General features: G+C 36.0%; 1 protein-coding gene across 3 annotated transcripts in view; it reads right to left on the reverse strand.

The window, feature by feature from the left end:
* The window catches only part of LOC129244107 (octopamine receptor Oamb), a 64,079-nt gene extending 48,559 nt beyond the window's left edge, over positions 1-15,520 (reverse strand). For all 3 annotated transcript variants that reach the window (XM_054881731.1, XM_054881737.1, XM_054881724.1), the window contains exon 1: positions 15,154-15,520. The gene's annotated coding sequence lies outside the window, so the exon portion shown is untranslated. The remainder of the gene's footprint in view (positions 1-15,153) is intronic.
* Positions 15,521-16,903: the final 1,383 nt, after the last annotated feature.

Below are 16,903 nucleotides of genomic sequence, written 5' to 3' on the forward strand. Positions count from 1 at the left end.
AAAATGTCATGTTTATAATTTTGTAAAATATACATTTTTTAATAATTATTTAAATAATTCACTCAGTTTTATTTAGCTTTGGCCAGATTACCATTTTCGTAACTTGATTTATTTTTTTGTTATTTTTATTATTTTGTGTCTCGGAGTTTTAGTTCTTTCTTCATGACATTTTTCTAGTTGTTCTAATTAAAATGTCATGTTTATAATTTTGTAAAATATAAATTTTTTAATAATTATTTAAATAATTCACTCAGTTTTATTTAGCTTTACTTTTTTTTAACATCTGGTGGCATTGCCCGCGATTGCAGTGTTGTTGGTGTTTTTCTGCTTTCGGCAGTCAAATCTTTTTCTCGCTACTGCAGTGTTGCCTAGCTTTGGATATAAAAACGCACTAAAATGCCCATTCAAATAAAATAACCCAACACATTTTTATTGAATCACTTAAAGAACTTTGAATGCGTGACAAATTGTCTTTAAAATGTGCGTTTTCTTAAATAAATGTGTTATGCTTATATATAATTTAATTTATGAGTTTTGTTTTTAAGCGAGACTCTTTTGTTAAGGGAACGACTTTTTTGCTATATTTGAAGTTATGTAACTAGATAAGGTACTCTTTTTGTAAAAATGTCAGTATGGTTTCTTTAGTATTTTCTGTATAGTATAGTATAACTCTTAATGTCCTATGTCTCACTAAGGATTGATGACCGGAAGAAAGGATTACACCTCTATGGTTTTAATTCGCATTCAATAGGGTAAGACTACTACGCTACTTGGGTTTTGTGATGCAAGTCCACTTACCTATGCGGCTGTCCTATATACTAGGACAACAGACGGTGAAGGTCGGTCAACTGTATCATTGCTAACAGCTCGCACCAAAGTGGCGCCACTCAAGGGTGCAACAATTCCTCGCCTAGAACTTTGTGCGGCACATTTACTCGCATCCACACTTGACAATGTGCGGATTGCTTTACGTCTAACGGACACTTCTTATCATGTATGGTCCGACTCACGAATCGTGTTATGTTGGTTACGTAAACCTCCAACTACTCTCAAGCCGTACATTTCCAAACGTGTTCGTCACATTCAAGAGCTGACATCACCAGATCGTTGGCATTATGTACGGTCTGCACAAAATTCGGCAGACTGTGCCAGTAGAGTTATCCGAGCATCAGAACTGGCAAAGGCCAAAATGGCTTATGGACAAACAGCTACCAATTTCCTTTGGGATCGAATTAAAAGGTGACGAGTTTGACATTGTACGTGGTGAACAAAGACTAATCTCCCGTTTTGACGATTTGCACTGGCCAGCAAGATCGCCTGATTTGACCGCTCCAGACTTCTTTTTGTGGGGCTTTTTGAAGTCGCGAGTTTATGTCAACAAACCTCAGACTCTTGCAGCTCTTAAAGACAATATCCGTCAAGAATGTGAGGACCTATCGCCGGAAGTTTTGGCCAAAGTGATGGAAAATGCCATAAAAACGGCTCAAATGGCAATCAACTGTGGCGGCGGCCATTTACATGACATCATTATTATTATTATTATTATTATTAAATTTGTATAATAACAAGTTATACAAATATAAGAAGGCAGCAGCACTAGCAGCATAGGCCATCGGCTGTCAGATAACAAAAAATGTAAATGTACTTTAAATTAGGTCTAACGTTAAGTAATTATCATATAATATTTAAATGCTTATAACTAAATAAAATAAACAAAGGTACATGTTAGATCCGTCTTAACAAGTCGTTGGCTTTTAGAAATTTGTAGACAGTCAGTATATTACTTGCAGATGGCTCTTTAAGAAAATCCAGTGCAGGAGAGGATCCAAAGAATTGTTGTCTGGAGGTGTGTAGATTTCGACAAGATTGTAGAATATGATCTAAGGTTACGGTTTCGTCACAGAAGGGGCAATCGGCTGGCAGCGTACGTTGTAGGAGGTGTGCATGTGTGAGAATAGTGTGGCCCAGGCGTAGGCGCGAGTACGGTTTGAGAACTTTTAATGGCAGGTCGGAAGGAAGTGATATCTTTGATCTACATGGATTTAAGAAAGCGTAGTGGTGTTGGTAGTTTTTCCAGTTATCTAACAGATAAATGCGCCGTTGTTTTGTAATCTCTAGGAGGATGTCACTTTTAGAGTAGTATTTATGAAGCATTGACGGTAGATTAGAAACGCTTCTAGCTGCGGCATCAGCGTTTTCATTGCCGGTAATCCCCGAATGTCCTGGAACCCACATTAGCTTAATTCTGTTTGGATAGCTTATGAGAATATTTCTAATTGTATTTATATGAGTTTGATCGTGTGTTGGACAACCGATGATTGGCTGTCTGTGCATATAATTATTTTGCCTTTAATTTGTTTGGCATAAATGGAGGCTTCTAACAATGCCGCTGTTTCTGCTGTAAAAGCAGAGCATATTGGGTGCAAAAAACCATGTTTGATCGTGTCCCCGTTTTCCTTTGTGACGGCAAAAGATGTTGAGGTTTGAGTTTTTGATCCATCTGTAAATATAAAATTCCATCCCTGTTTGGAGTACTTTTCTTTTTCGGATGTAAACAGTGCTTTGTAAATTTCCTTCGCTGTATGTTCTTCTGGTCGCTGCACCGTGTTAATAGCAAATGGAATATTGCGTATCGTCCATGGAGGTTTCGTTTCAGCTGTGCGGTAGCGAAGGGTACCCGGCAGTTCAAGTCTCCTTTGCAAGCTCAAACATTTGGCTACAACCGACATAATTTTAGGATGCCTCTTTCTTAAAGATGCGTTTCTGAAATCTTTAATAAGATTGACATTGTAGGTGAAAAGTAGTTTTGGTAAAAGTTTATGAGTACTGTCTTCGATCCGATCTGGAATCTTTGGCAAACCTGTTTCCGCAAACAATTTCGAATTGGTGTAGTTGGGAACGCTCTAATGCTCCTGCGTATCGCAGAGTGATAAGGCGATGATATTTGGCTAATTGAACGTTTATCTGCGTTTCCGTATATAGGAAGGCCGTAATCGATTTTTGATAGGATGAGTGCTCTGCATGCATGAACAAGTGAAGACGGATGTACAAAAGATTTCTTAGAAGATAGGTATTTAATTATATTTAACCGTGTCATAATACAATCTTTTATGTATTTACAATGTTTTTTAAACTTATACTTAGAGTCTATAATTACACCTAGAATTTTTATTTCATTTACTGGCATTATGGAATGGCCAAAAAATTGTGTTGGCAACCCAGAGCAACTAGATTTTTTGCAAATGTGCAAAGTTTTAGATTTTTCGAAAGAAATTGATGTGCCTGAGGTTGAGGACCATGTCATTATGTCTCGGAGAATGCTTTCGAAAATACGCGAGACTGAAAGAAGATTAGCATTTTTCGTGAAAAAGAAAACATCGTCGGCGTAGAGCTGACATTCTATGCTGGGATAGTTTGCTGATAGCTTGGCAATTTCATCGAACGCTATTATAAAGAGAAGCGCGGAGAGTGGAGACCCTTGTGGCGTTCCATTCTCTAGATTTACAATAATTGAGGCAAAACCATTTATTCTCACTCTGCATTTTCTGTTAGTGAGAAAGCTTTTAACAAAGTTTATAATTTTGGAACCAACCTTCAACTTAGTTAATTGTTTCAAAATGATATGCACTCCAATTCGGTCGAAAGCCTTCTCCAAATCGATTGCTAGAAGTGAAACATGCTTTCTTGACGAGAGTGCGTTTGTGACGACATAGTCAAGGTGCAAAAGAGCATCAATTGTGCCACTGCCTTTTTTATATGCTACCTGGTTAGAACTAATAACTTTGTTGTTCTTAATATACCACATCAACCTATTTGCAACCAGTTTTTCCATTAGTTTACCCAGGCATGATAACAGAGAGATGGGCCTATAGCTTTCAACAGAAGTGGGAGGTTTATTGGGTTTCAAAATTGGTACGATATAGGAAGTTTTCCACGCTTGAGGGTAAAAGCCGTAATTTAGGATTTGGTTATACAGATTAGTTAGTCTGCATTTCATGCAACTGGGTAAATTTTGAATCATAGGATAAGAGATTCGATCAAGCCCAGGAGTTTTACCTTTCACGGTAGAGAGCGCGAACTCCAATTCATTAATAGTGATTTTCGATTCAATTGTCCTGGCAGCAGGTGATAAATTGTTTATAATGTTTGCTTGGTCGTTTAGACAGTTGTATTTTGCCGAGCAAAAGTTGCTTGAAAAGCTGGCGTCGTTTGAGTTAGAAGCGTAGAAGGAGGCAAAATAATTGGCTATTTCGAGTGGAGAACTGATAACGCCATTTGTGGAGTTAATGTGGGCGAAAGTAGTTTGCTTACCTGAACCAGTGAGCATTTTAATATCATGCCATATTTTTCGGGGCTTAGTGTTAGGATTTATGCTAGCCGTTAACACTTCGAACTTCTTACGCTTGGCATTTTTGGCGGCGCGCTTAAAAAGAGCATTTGCCTTTTTGTAGCTTACCAAGTTTAAAATAGTGCGAAAGCGTTTGTATTCGTGCCATTTATTCTGTTTGTTTTCACGAAGTTGGGATAAATGAGAGTTCCACCAAGGAATCCTTTTCTTACTACTTTTTGGTGAAGTTTGTGGTATAGCGTGATGTGCTGCTGTTCGAATAATTTTTGAAATATTGGCTGCTTCTTGGTTGACGTTGCTGGAAGCACGTAAAGTTTCACACAAATTAATACATTTAGTGCTAAATTTCGCCCAATCGGCTGATTCTAGAATAAACTTAGCGTTTGACTTAAATGTGGATTGGGTTTGGGCATTTAGTTGGATGGTGATCGGATAATGATCGCTACCGTGAAGAGAGTTAGAGACTTGCCATGAGCATAGTGGTGCAATCGAAGCAGAACAGAAAGTTAGATCGACAGTAGTGAAGGAATTCCGGGTGGAGAAGTGTGTTGCAGACCCGTCATTTAGACATATAAGGTTTGAGGACATTAAAACATCTTCGATACATTCGCCTCTTGAGTTGGTATACGCGGAACCCCAAATTGTTTCCATTAGTTTACCCAGGCATGATAACAGAGAGATGGGCCTATAGCTTTCAACAGAAGTGGGAGGTTTATTGGGTTTCAAAATTGGTACGATATAGGAAGTTTTCCACGCTTGAGGGTAAAAGCCGTAATTTAGGATTTGGTTATACAGATTAGTTAGTCTGCATTTCATGCAACTGGGTAAATTTTGAATCATAGGATAAGAGATTCGATCAAGCCCAGGAGTTTTACCTTTCACGGTAGAGAGCGCGAACTCCAATTCATTAATAGTGATTTTCGATTCAATTGTCCTGGCAGCAGGTGATAAATTGTTTATAATGTTTGCTTGGTCGTTTAGACAGTTGTATTTTGCCGAGCAAAAGTTGCTTGAAAAGCTGGCGTCGTTTGAGTTAGAAGCGTAGAAGGAGGCAAAATAATTGGCTATTTCGAGTGGAGAACTGATAACGCCATTTGTGGAGTTAATGTGGGCGAAAGTAGTTTGCTTACCTGAACCAGTGAGCATTTTAATATCATGCCATATTTTTCGGGGCTTAGTGTTAGGATTTATGCTAGCCGTTAACACTTCGAACTTCTTACGCTTGGCATTTTTGGCGGCGCGCTTAAAAAGAGCATTTGCCTTTTTGTAGCTTACCAAGTTTAAAATAGTGCGAAAGCGTTTGTATTCGTGCCATTTATTCTGTTTGTTTTCACGAAGTTGGGATAAATGAGAGTTCCACCAAGGAATCCTTTTCTTACTACTTTTTGGTGAAGTTTGTGGTATAGCGTGATGTGCTGCTGTTCGAATAATTTTTGAAATATTGGCTGCTTCTTGGTTGACGTTGCTGGAAGCACGTAAAGTTTCACACAAATTAATACATTTAGTGCTAAATTTCGCCCAATCGGCTGATTCTAGAATAAACTTAGCGTTTGACTTAAATGTGGATTGGGTTTGGGCATTTAGTTGGATGGTGATCGGATAATGATCGCTACCGTGAAGAGAGTTAGAGACTTGCCATGAGCATAGTGGTGCAATCGAAGCAGAACAGAAAGTTAGATCGACAGTAGTGAAGGAATTCCGGGTGGAGAAGTGTGTTGCAGACCCGTCATTTAGACATATAAGGTTTGAGGACATTAAAACATCTTCGATACATTCGCCTCTTGAGTTGGTATACGCGGAACCCCAAATTGTACTCCAAGCATTGAAATCCCCGCCCATAATTAAATCAGAAGGAAGTTGTTTTATGATTCCTAAGATATCACTCGAAACAATACGTTGTGTAGGGTGGATATATAGGCCGACAATACCAATTTTTTTAGGCAAGTCAACTTCTAGCGCTATGGAAGATACATTTGATACGATTGATATTTGTTTGTGTGGAATATTGCGCCTAATTAGTATCGCCGTACCTTGTTTATTTGTATTAATACTGGGCAAATTGTGAAAGTAACCAATATATTTCCTTGGTGTATGTGGTGCGTAATTGTGAGGAAGGTGAGTTTCGCTTAAGAGAATAATTGCAGGTGAGTAAGAATTGATGAGGATTTCAAGGTGAATATAGTTGTTGAAATAGCCATTGATATTCCATTGTATAATTGAGAACATAAGGATAGAAAGAAAGGAAAGTGATCTAAGTAGAGAGAAAGATTAAGCTCGACTTGACTACGTATCAAAGTTCTGCGAGGCAGAGCTGAGCGAGTCGTCTGAGAAGGTTAATTTGAGCTGACGCGTGGTGAAATGTCATTTGTCTTAGTGAGAACTGAGACAGTAGACATTTCGTCATCACAATCTGAGGTGAGCTGTGTCTGAGAAACGGAATCATAGTTGTTAGTATAAATTGGTTTAGTACTCGTATTAAGAATGTTGAAAACTGTTGAATTTATATCGTTCGAGTTAGGAAATGAATGCAAAGGGGGATTATCGTTCTTTGTACTTGTTTTTGTGATAGAGTCAGCTGAGAAGCTGGTTTTTAGAGGAGGGTGTGTTAAGGGAATGAAAGAGGTAGTAGAAGCTATAGAAGTAGAGGAATGGGATGATATTGAATTTTGTGTTGCTATCGATTCTTTAGGTGTTTGTATAATTGAATTTTTGGTTGAGGGAGCTGTGTTTGCGGTTATTTGAGAATATGTGGGATAGGAGGAATTAGTGGAGGCGGTGGCAAGAGAAGACTGGGTTGTTGTCGAATTATTGGTAGTTGTCAATTCTTTGCTTTACATGATTGTGCTTTTTGCAGAAGAAGAAGTGCTTGCGATGATTTGAGAGAATGTTGAGGCGGAGGGTTTAGAGGTGGTGGAGGCATTATATTTTTTTGCTGCTTCGCGCATACTGCATTTATTTATTGTTTTAATTTTTAGTATTTCTTTAGCTTGTACGAACTTTGGGCAGTTGCTTGCAAATGATGGGTGGTCGCCAGCGCAGTTTGCGCACATTGTTCTAGAACATTCCGACCCTACATGGGGTGGTAGGCTGCATATGGCGCAGGTGGAAGGATTTTTGCAGTATTTTAAAGTATGACCAAGTAATTGGCATGACTTACATCGCATTGGGTTGGGATAATATGGACGAACAGAAACTTTCCTCCAGGCGACGTCGATTTTTTCTGGCAGGGAGTCGCTGTCGAATGATATAAGTATTGCGCCAGTTGGAATTAGAGTGTCTTGTGATTTCTTTTGAAATTTGTATGCAGCGATCACGCCATGCATTTTTAAGCCATCAACGATTTCTGAAATCGGTTAGGTTGTTTAAATATGGTGCCTTTTACACAGTTTAGATTTGTTTGATAAGTTACATTAATTAAACATATACCGGGAAGAAGTTTTGAAGATATGAATTTCTCAGCGATTTTTTTATTCTTAGTAAGCACTAAGAGGCTTCCATCACGCAACTCAGAAATGGAAATTATGTCCTTGCTGATAGCTAATATAGCTTTGTGCACTGCAAAGCAGGAATAATTGGATATTGGTTTTGTTTCTTCACTTGATTTTATCACAATAAATTTAGGGTCGTCTGTTTTCGCAAAAACAATTGGAGGTAATTCGGGGTATGATTCTCGCGTTTTGTTGGGTTTTTTACGCTTGCTATGAACACCAGGGGAAAGTAGGGCGAACCTATTTTCCCTAGGTGGGGATGCCCCAAGGGGCATTGTTTCACACCTATATAATAACACTAAACCCTCGGTTATCACTCGCGTAAGCAACTGTACACGGGCAATTTAAGTGAATTTATTAATGTGTTTACGTAGGTAAACGAATATGAATGCAAAGAGAGTACAACTACTACACAGCGGAAGAGATAGTGACCGTACGCAACGAATGTTAGTCGGTGACGTACATGACATCATATTCTCGACTTAATGTAAAAAAAAAATAAAAGACCAAATAAAAATAATCCACAAGAAGTATCAAAATTTTTCGTTTTTTTTTACATTACAGCCAAAAAACATCGCAAGGTTACTTTTGCGCCACCTTGTATATCAACAATTTTGGCAACGATGGAGCGAGGAATATTTATCTACTCTTCAAACTCGAAACAAGTGGCAGACGAAATCAAGGGACGTAAAGATCGGAGACATAGTCGTCGTAATACATGAGAACTTACCACCAACATATTGACGCTTAGGGCGCGTAACTGCGGTTCATCCGGGCAGCAATGGTTTAATACGTAATGTCACGCTTCAGACGGCGAACGGTATGATGATGATGGTGCGGTACAGAAATTGTGCCGGCTTCTGGACGCAGAGCATTTTGAGGCCAGCGCCTCAACCGGGCAGGATGTTCAGAATTCGTCCAATCTGGCACCACCTTAATTTATAGCCACTTCTTATGTACCATAACATATCTACTATGTATTGGTATTATTTCTTCGTACGCATCTGTTATTTACTTCATGATGTACATACATACATATGGTATTTATGCACAGTTAGCTGTAAACAGTTATTTTCCTGATATTCTGCTTTGCACTTAAAAGGAAGCGCTGAATAAAATTCATTGCTTGGACAGCTTCGAAGCGAAGAAGCCACGTTTTACATTTTTGCTTAAACAAATAAAGATACACTTTTATTGCCGCTTGCATTTTTCAGTTCGTAACTAATTTTAATAAATATTGATTTGATATCTGCCGAATAGTAATGCCAAATGCTTTTGCGGATTAAGGACAAATGGCGATGTGCATTATTTTTGCTTTAAGCTCAGTTACATAAGGCCTCTTCTTTTCGCCAAGCGTTAGCAAGTTATCTGTTATCTGTTATCTTGGCAACGCGGGAATAGATCTGACTAAAATTTCATGTGTTTGTAAAATAATAAATTATACCAGTTTTATGACATGCATGTATGACGGATATGTAGATATACTAGCTAGCGGCGAATCGTGCCCGATACCTTTGTTGTTGCTTTCACATGCAAATTTTTCGTCAAGTTATAATACGTTCACATATAAGTGAGCAGTGCTCAAAAACACTTGAAATGTTGACAGTGGCATACGGTGACAGTAGTCTAAGTCAAAAAAATGTTTACAAGTGGTACAAGCTTTTATACACTGAAGGTCGAGAAGATGTGAATGACGACGCTCGCTCTGGGCGCCCCAGCACATCAACAACCGATGAAAATGTTAAGAAAGTGAAGAAAATTGTTATGAAGAATCGTAGAATCACAATTAGAGAAGTTGCTGAGGATGTCGGCATATCGGTTAGCTCATGCCATATAATCTTTTCGGAAATTTTGGACATGAAGCGTATGGCAGCGAAGTTCGAAACAACGTCGCATGAGCATCGTTCAGGAATTGTTGAATGACGCCAACGATGATCCAGATTTGGTTAAAAGGGTCACAATTGGTAACGAATCATGGGAATATATATTTATGACATCGAAACCAAAGCACAATCGTCCCAATGGGAGAGTACAGGAGAGCCAAGACCAAAAAAAGCATGCAAAGTTCGATCAAATGTCGTTGCACACTGTTCGATTAGCATCGCATAGTGCATTAGGTGTTCTTACCACAAGGTCGTGCGGTAAAAAACGATTGAAATAGTCGATTTGACGCTCCATTTGTGCTTTTGTTAAAAAATTAGTGGACTTGGTTGACAACCGTGGCCATTCCATTTCAGTACAAATACTCGAATGAAAGGGTTTCTGTAACCAAATGAATTTAAATATTGTCGATAACTATTCCCACTTATCCTTGAAGTGGCGATAACACACATCTACAGATCTCGTTTGTTATATATGTATGTGAACTTAACTTTTTATCTCTAAGTTTAAATGGAATTTTTAGTACATTCTTATTCAGATTTTTTGCTGCTCTTTGTACTTGCATATTTAAATAGACATATACAATATATAATGGGCATACAATATACTACAATATGTTGTGCATCTAAAGAAGTTTTGTTTGATTAAATTTTCTTTACGAATTACAAATACTTATACAATCATTAATTACATAAATATTTCGCTCTGCTCTTCACTGAATTGTATTATCAACATTTCTGAATGAAGTCATTATGAACGACTGCAATGGATATCCATAGCCTAAAGCTCCACCCTGCAGATCCATTGCTAGTGCATTCATTTAACATATTTGCTGCTTTTATATGCTGTTCCTCCAAATGCAAACGTCAGGCGTACTTCCCCGTATTTAGCATAACACGAAATGATGTACATCTTTTGAGAAGTAAAAATTATTTATTATTTTATATTATAATAACAAATATTTATATTATTATTTATAAATTTTTATATTCATTTTATCGAATCGATGTGACAATCGACAATTTTAACGATTTCTTAAGGAAATCTACTGCTGTTTTAATATCATAATGGCTTATAAATACATTCTTCGTTATTTTTTGGAGATTCGCTCTGACTTGTTAGTAATAGTAATAGTGAAATCTGTTATTTTGCATAAAAGTTTTTATATTATTACTTATATATTAAGGAATATTTTCCTTACATTGTCGCTTGAATGAAGTTTCTTGTAAAATATTTCGCGCCAAGTGCTCTTTCTTCCAAATTCGTACTATGTTTTATTACCCCTTGGTCATACGTGGTTTCATATGCATAATTTATTTTAAACATTTCCAACAATTCGTCAGAGTTATGCGCGTCGAAACACATTTTTCTTCTGAATTTTCCTACAAAAGTCGCAATAAAATATATACGTAATGTTATAGTTCACAATTTTCGCTTTTTATCAGTATGGCCACGTGACCGCGGAAAAAGTCTATCAAAATTTGTGATTGTTAACAATTGACGTAACAATTGCTACGTCAATTGTTTACTTTGGATACAGAGTGTAACTATGTCATATATTCAACTATCAACAATCGTCGAATGTTTATTAGTATTATATTTACCTACCGCCATAAATTCCAGATTTTCTTGAGCACGGCATATATGATAGTAACAACTGATCCTACTAGAATACACTGTGCTGGTCGAAGAAAGCAGAATTACCTAAATTAACATTTTCACATTTCCAAATATCGGCTACGATTTCAAAATTAATTTTCCAGCCGCTTAAAAAAACATAAAAATAAAAAGGGCTCACTTTTTTTGTCCCTAAGATTACACTTAGATGGTTTGAGTAATTTACCTCATCATATATCGATAAAAAAGAAGAACTCAAGTGACCTTCCCAAATTTTCCCTAACGAGTATTTTTCACCCCAATTTTTTTATTGATATTTTATTTTACAATAATAATAAAAAGTACAAATTGAATTGAATGCCAAAGAAAAAAACCATAAATTTGGAAAAGAATAAAATTATTTGGAAAGTTTTTCACCAAAAAGAAATAAGAACCAAAACTCGCAAATTTGCGTTACCATATTAAAAAAAAATTCTAAAAATTAAAATATTTACCACATAAATATACGTATGTACGCATAATATATATATATAATACTAGCAAACCCGGCCCCCTTCGCTGGGCACACTAAAATAGAATAGATATGGCTTAGAACAGAAAATATATGATTTTCATATTATTTATTTCTTTATTCTTTATTCAAGCGCTTTGGCATAAACAATATTTTTTGTTTTTCTATTTGTTTTTGAGTAAATATAAAATATAAATTGAAAATCCTGATTTTCAATTTATTTTATTTTATTTTTTTTTTTTTAAATAAAAAATAAAAATAAATTGAAAATCAGGAAAAAAAGATTGTTTTTAAATTTCAAATCAACGCATATGAATTAACAATCGTCTTTTTTCCTAATCATCCATGAATTTTTCGTTTCAATTTATATGTTTTATTAAGCATTGGAGCTTTTTTAACCATTATCCATTTATATTTTTCAAAAAACGAAAAAAATTGTTTTTTCCACGAACACATAATTTCATTCGGATTTCACATTAAATTCTCAAATTTCGTAAGAAATTATTCACTGTTCCAAAATCCACTCCAAAAAAATTCACAAACAATTTTTACATGTTGCACTTACGTTTTTTCCTTATGGCATCCAAATCAGAAAGAAATATTGACACATTGTAACTCACACTGTCAATTTGACAGTTCAGTTCCGCCCCAAGCGTTAAAAAAGTAAGCGACATTATGGCTGGTTCAAAAGAACGCTGTACCCGTTGCCAGTGCTCCGAATTACAACCAAACTTTACGAACCCCATTTTCAATACTTACTTAACAATGTGCGTAAGTTTGGTTTAATTCGGTGCAAAGACACGGCGGGTCCATGTTTTGGCATATATTTCGAGACCCTAGTCATTAATATGTATAAAATTACCCCGTATTAAAGCACTTATCAACGGCTTTCATTTGATACCCATATTGTACATACACAACCAAAGGTTACCCGGGTCCACGTTTTGACCTATATCTCGAGACCCCAGTCACGTAGCGGCATGAAAAATACTCTGTAATAAAGCATTCACCAACAGCTTCCATTTGATACCCATATTGTACATACACATCCGAAGGCTACCCGGGTCCACGTTTTGACCTATATCTCGAGACCCTATCTACCAATAAGTATTCAAACTATACGGAAATCATCTTCAATATCTACTTAACAATGTGTGTAAGTTTGGTTTAATTCGGTTCAAAGACACGGCGGGTCCACGTTTTGGCATATATTTCGAGACCCTAGTCATAAATAGGTATGAAAATTACCTCGTATTAAAGCACTTATCAACAGCTTTCATTTGATATCCATATTGTACAAACACATTCTAGGGTCCACGTTTTGGTCTCTATCTCGAGATCCTAGTCACGAAGCGGATGGAAATACTCTGAACTAAAGCATTCACCAACAGCTTCCATTTGATACCCATATTGTACATACACATCCGCGGGTTACCCGGGTCCGCGTTTTGACCTATATCTCGAGACCCTATCTACCAATAGGTATCCAAACTATACGGAAACCACCTTCAATACCTCCTTAACAATGGGCGTAAGTTTGGTTTAATTCGGTTCAAAGACACGGCGGGTCCACGTTTTGGCATATATTTCGAGACCCTAGTCATAAATAGGTATGAAAAATACTCTGTACTAAAGCATTCACCAACAGCTTCAATTTGATATCCATATTGTACAAACACATTCTAGGGTCCACGTTTTGGTCTCTATCTCGAGACCCTAGTCACGGAGCGGCATGAAAAATACTCTGGACTAAAGCATTCACCAACAGCTTCCATTTGATACCCATATTGTACATACACATCCGAAGGTTACCCGGGTCCACGTTTTGACCTATATCTCGAGCCCTATTTCCAAAATAAAATATAATCCATGTTACTCGTGGATGATGTAGCTTTCGAATGGTGAAAGAATTTTTAAAATCGGTCCAGTAGTTTTTGAGCCTATTCATTACAACCAAACAAACAAAGTTTTCCTCTTTATAATATTAGTATAGATATATATACATATATGTACATATATATAATTGGCCCGTATACCCTTTTTGAGTGTTTTGCCAAGCTCCTCCTCCTATTTGTGGCGTGCGTCTTGATGTTATTCCACAAATGGAGCGACCTACGGTTTCAAGCCGAATCCGAAGGGCAATATATAGCGGAATATACTTAACAATCAAAAGTGAACTAATTAGGCGAAATTGACATTCAAACCTCAGGCAGTAAACTATTACCAGGTTAAAGATAATTGAGAAAATGATTAAGACCGCACAGCCATCGCAACAGTAGTTAATCAAAGATTTCCTGATGAATAGTAATGTAGAAGTAATACCATTTTCTCGGGCTCCAGACATGGTTGTGTTAGTTATCCTACCTACTTTTGCAAACCCTCTTCGTCAATTCTTGTATTGAATCATTTTAAAATTATCTCAAAACGAAGTTAATTAGTAGAAACGCATTAATTTGGAATTGTGAAAATATTTCTAATAAAATATTTCTTCAATATGCATAATATGCAAAAAAAAACTTGGTTTTAGCATAGCAGTAACCATGTCTTTGGCGTTTAAATTGAAATTTTAATCAAAAACATAACAAGTATGTACTATTTTAAAGAAATTGAAAAGGACTTCGGCATCATATGTGATTCATGATTCTTCTGAACAAAAATATTTCAGCCGTATAAATCTAAAAATTGTATACATACATATTAACCCCGTAAATACTATAAATAAAAATATTCCAGTCTTATCGTAAATCTAGATGTTAAAACAGTTACATATACATAATATGTATATATGTATGTATATCGCTTAAGGCTGAATTTGCAACAAAATGAAGTTTCGCCTCAAGGCATACAACGTCACAATTTTCCAGTCGCGGCTCCTTCGCAGTTTTTGCCGTTAGCTGCACTAAGCACAAAAATAGTTTCTTGAAACAATGAGCTGGATAAACGTCAAGATGTGTATTTGACAGTATTAAATAATAGAGTTTTTATATATGTATGTATGTAGTAAAAAAAGTTTGTGTAGGAATAGTAGTCTTGGTCAAGCATTGCACTAAACTGGCTATGATATACTTAAAAGTGGACTTTGTCTTTTTAGTATCACTTTAACTTTAGTATCACCTTTACTACATAACTATGTATATAACTATATATATATGTACATAGAACTGGCTCTTACACCCTTTGTTGGGTTTTGGCGGAAATACATCGGAGGCTTGCAATTACCGCCATTACGAGCGACCGCTATTAAAAAAATTTTCCTATCGAATAAATTTACTTGGCTCGTTTGATTGTAAATGTATTTTACTACTTACCAAAAGTAGCCGTTGTTGCTCATGCTCATTAAAGGAAGAATTAATTCGAATTCTATTAATGTAACAAACATTTTCTTCCATCTTGTTGATTCATCAGCAGTCACCTTAAACTATTCGAAGTAGTCATATGAAAGCACATTCATCACAAAATTAAACCACCGTTTACACAACTTTTTATTTATCTATGATAGAAGCTTGTTGAAATTGGCTATTCGCATACGTTATGCTTTATTTTAAATGCATATGGCCTTTGCGTGTTGCATGATTTTAGGCGAAAATGTTGCCGCGGCATTCTGTGTATTTATTTATTATGTTTGAAATTTCAAATTACTTCGAGTCCTTATTTGCGAAGAATATTTTTGTCTCAACGTATCTGAAATTTTAAAAAGAGAAATATTGAAGAACAAATTTTTAAGTGTACATTACTTCTAAATATTTAGCATGAAATACGATTTTTTAGCTACTACAGTGGCTCGTTGTACTATTTGACTTTGTCAGGGCGCAGAACGGAATGGACTTTCTTATCGGACTTAAGACAGCAATAAATTTTTGCTTTCAATTATGAGCCTTTCCTTTCGAAGATATTTCTACCATGCTCATGTTGATAATAATAGGGACCGGAATGTAAATGGTGTTGGGTAAATTATACCTAATTCAGCCAGCAACTTATACCGGAAGTCAGTGTCATATATTTATTCAGTTATTCTGAAATCAATAAACAATCCTTTATTGTTATTATTTACATTTACAGTTAGTAACAGAAGTAAGTATACATCGTAGTATATAATCCAAATAGTGTAATCCAAATCCAGTCTTATCGTAAATCTAGATGTTAAAACAGTTACATATACATAATATGTATATATGTATGTATATCGCTTAAGGCTGAATTTGCAACAAAATGAAGTTTCGCCTCAAGGCATACAACGTCACAATTTTCCAGTCGCGGCTCCTTCGCAGTTTTTGCCGTTAGCTGCACTAAGCACAAAAATAGTTTCTTGAAACAATGAGCTGGATAAACGTCAAGATGTGTATTTGACAGTATTAAATAATAGAGTTTTTATATATGTATGTATGTAGTAAAAAAAGTTTGTGTAGGAATAGTAGTCTTGGTCAAGCATTGCACTAAACTGGCTATGATATACTTAAAAGTGGACTTTGTCTTTTTAGTATCACTTTAACTTTAGTATCACCTTTACTACATAACTATGTATATAACTATATATATATGTACATAGAACTGGCTCTTACACCCTTTGTTGGGTTTTGGCGGAAATACATCGGAGGCTTGCAATTACCGCCATTACGAGCGACCGCTATTAAAAAAATTTTCCTATCGAATAAATTTACTTGGCTCGTTTGATTGTAAATGTATTTTACTACTTACCAAAAGTAGCCGTTGTTGCTCATGCTCATTAAAGGAAGAATTAATTCGAATTCTATTAATGTAACAAACATTTTCTTCCATCTTGTTGATTCATCAGCAGTCACCTTAAACTATTCGAAGTAGTCATATGAAAGCACATTCATCACAAAATTAAACCACCGTTTACACAACTTTTTATTTATCTATGATAGAAGCTTGTTGAAATTGGCTATTCGCATACGTTATGCTTTATTTTAAATGCATATGGCCTTTGCGTGTTGCATGATTTTAGGCGAAAATGTTGCCGCGGCATTCTGTGTATTTATTTATTATGTTTGAAATTTCAAATTACTTCGAGTCCTTATTTGCGAAGAATATTTTTGT

The sequence above is a fragment of the Anastrepha obliqua genome, chromosome 1 (assembly GCF_027943255.1).
Source record: "Anastrepha obliqua isolate idAnaObli1 chromosome 1, idAnaObli1_1.0, whole genome shotgun sequence".
Taxonomy (NCBI): domain Eukaryota; kingdom Metazoa; phylum Arthropoda; class Insecta; order Diptera; family Tephritidae; genus Anastrepha; species Anastrepha obliqua.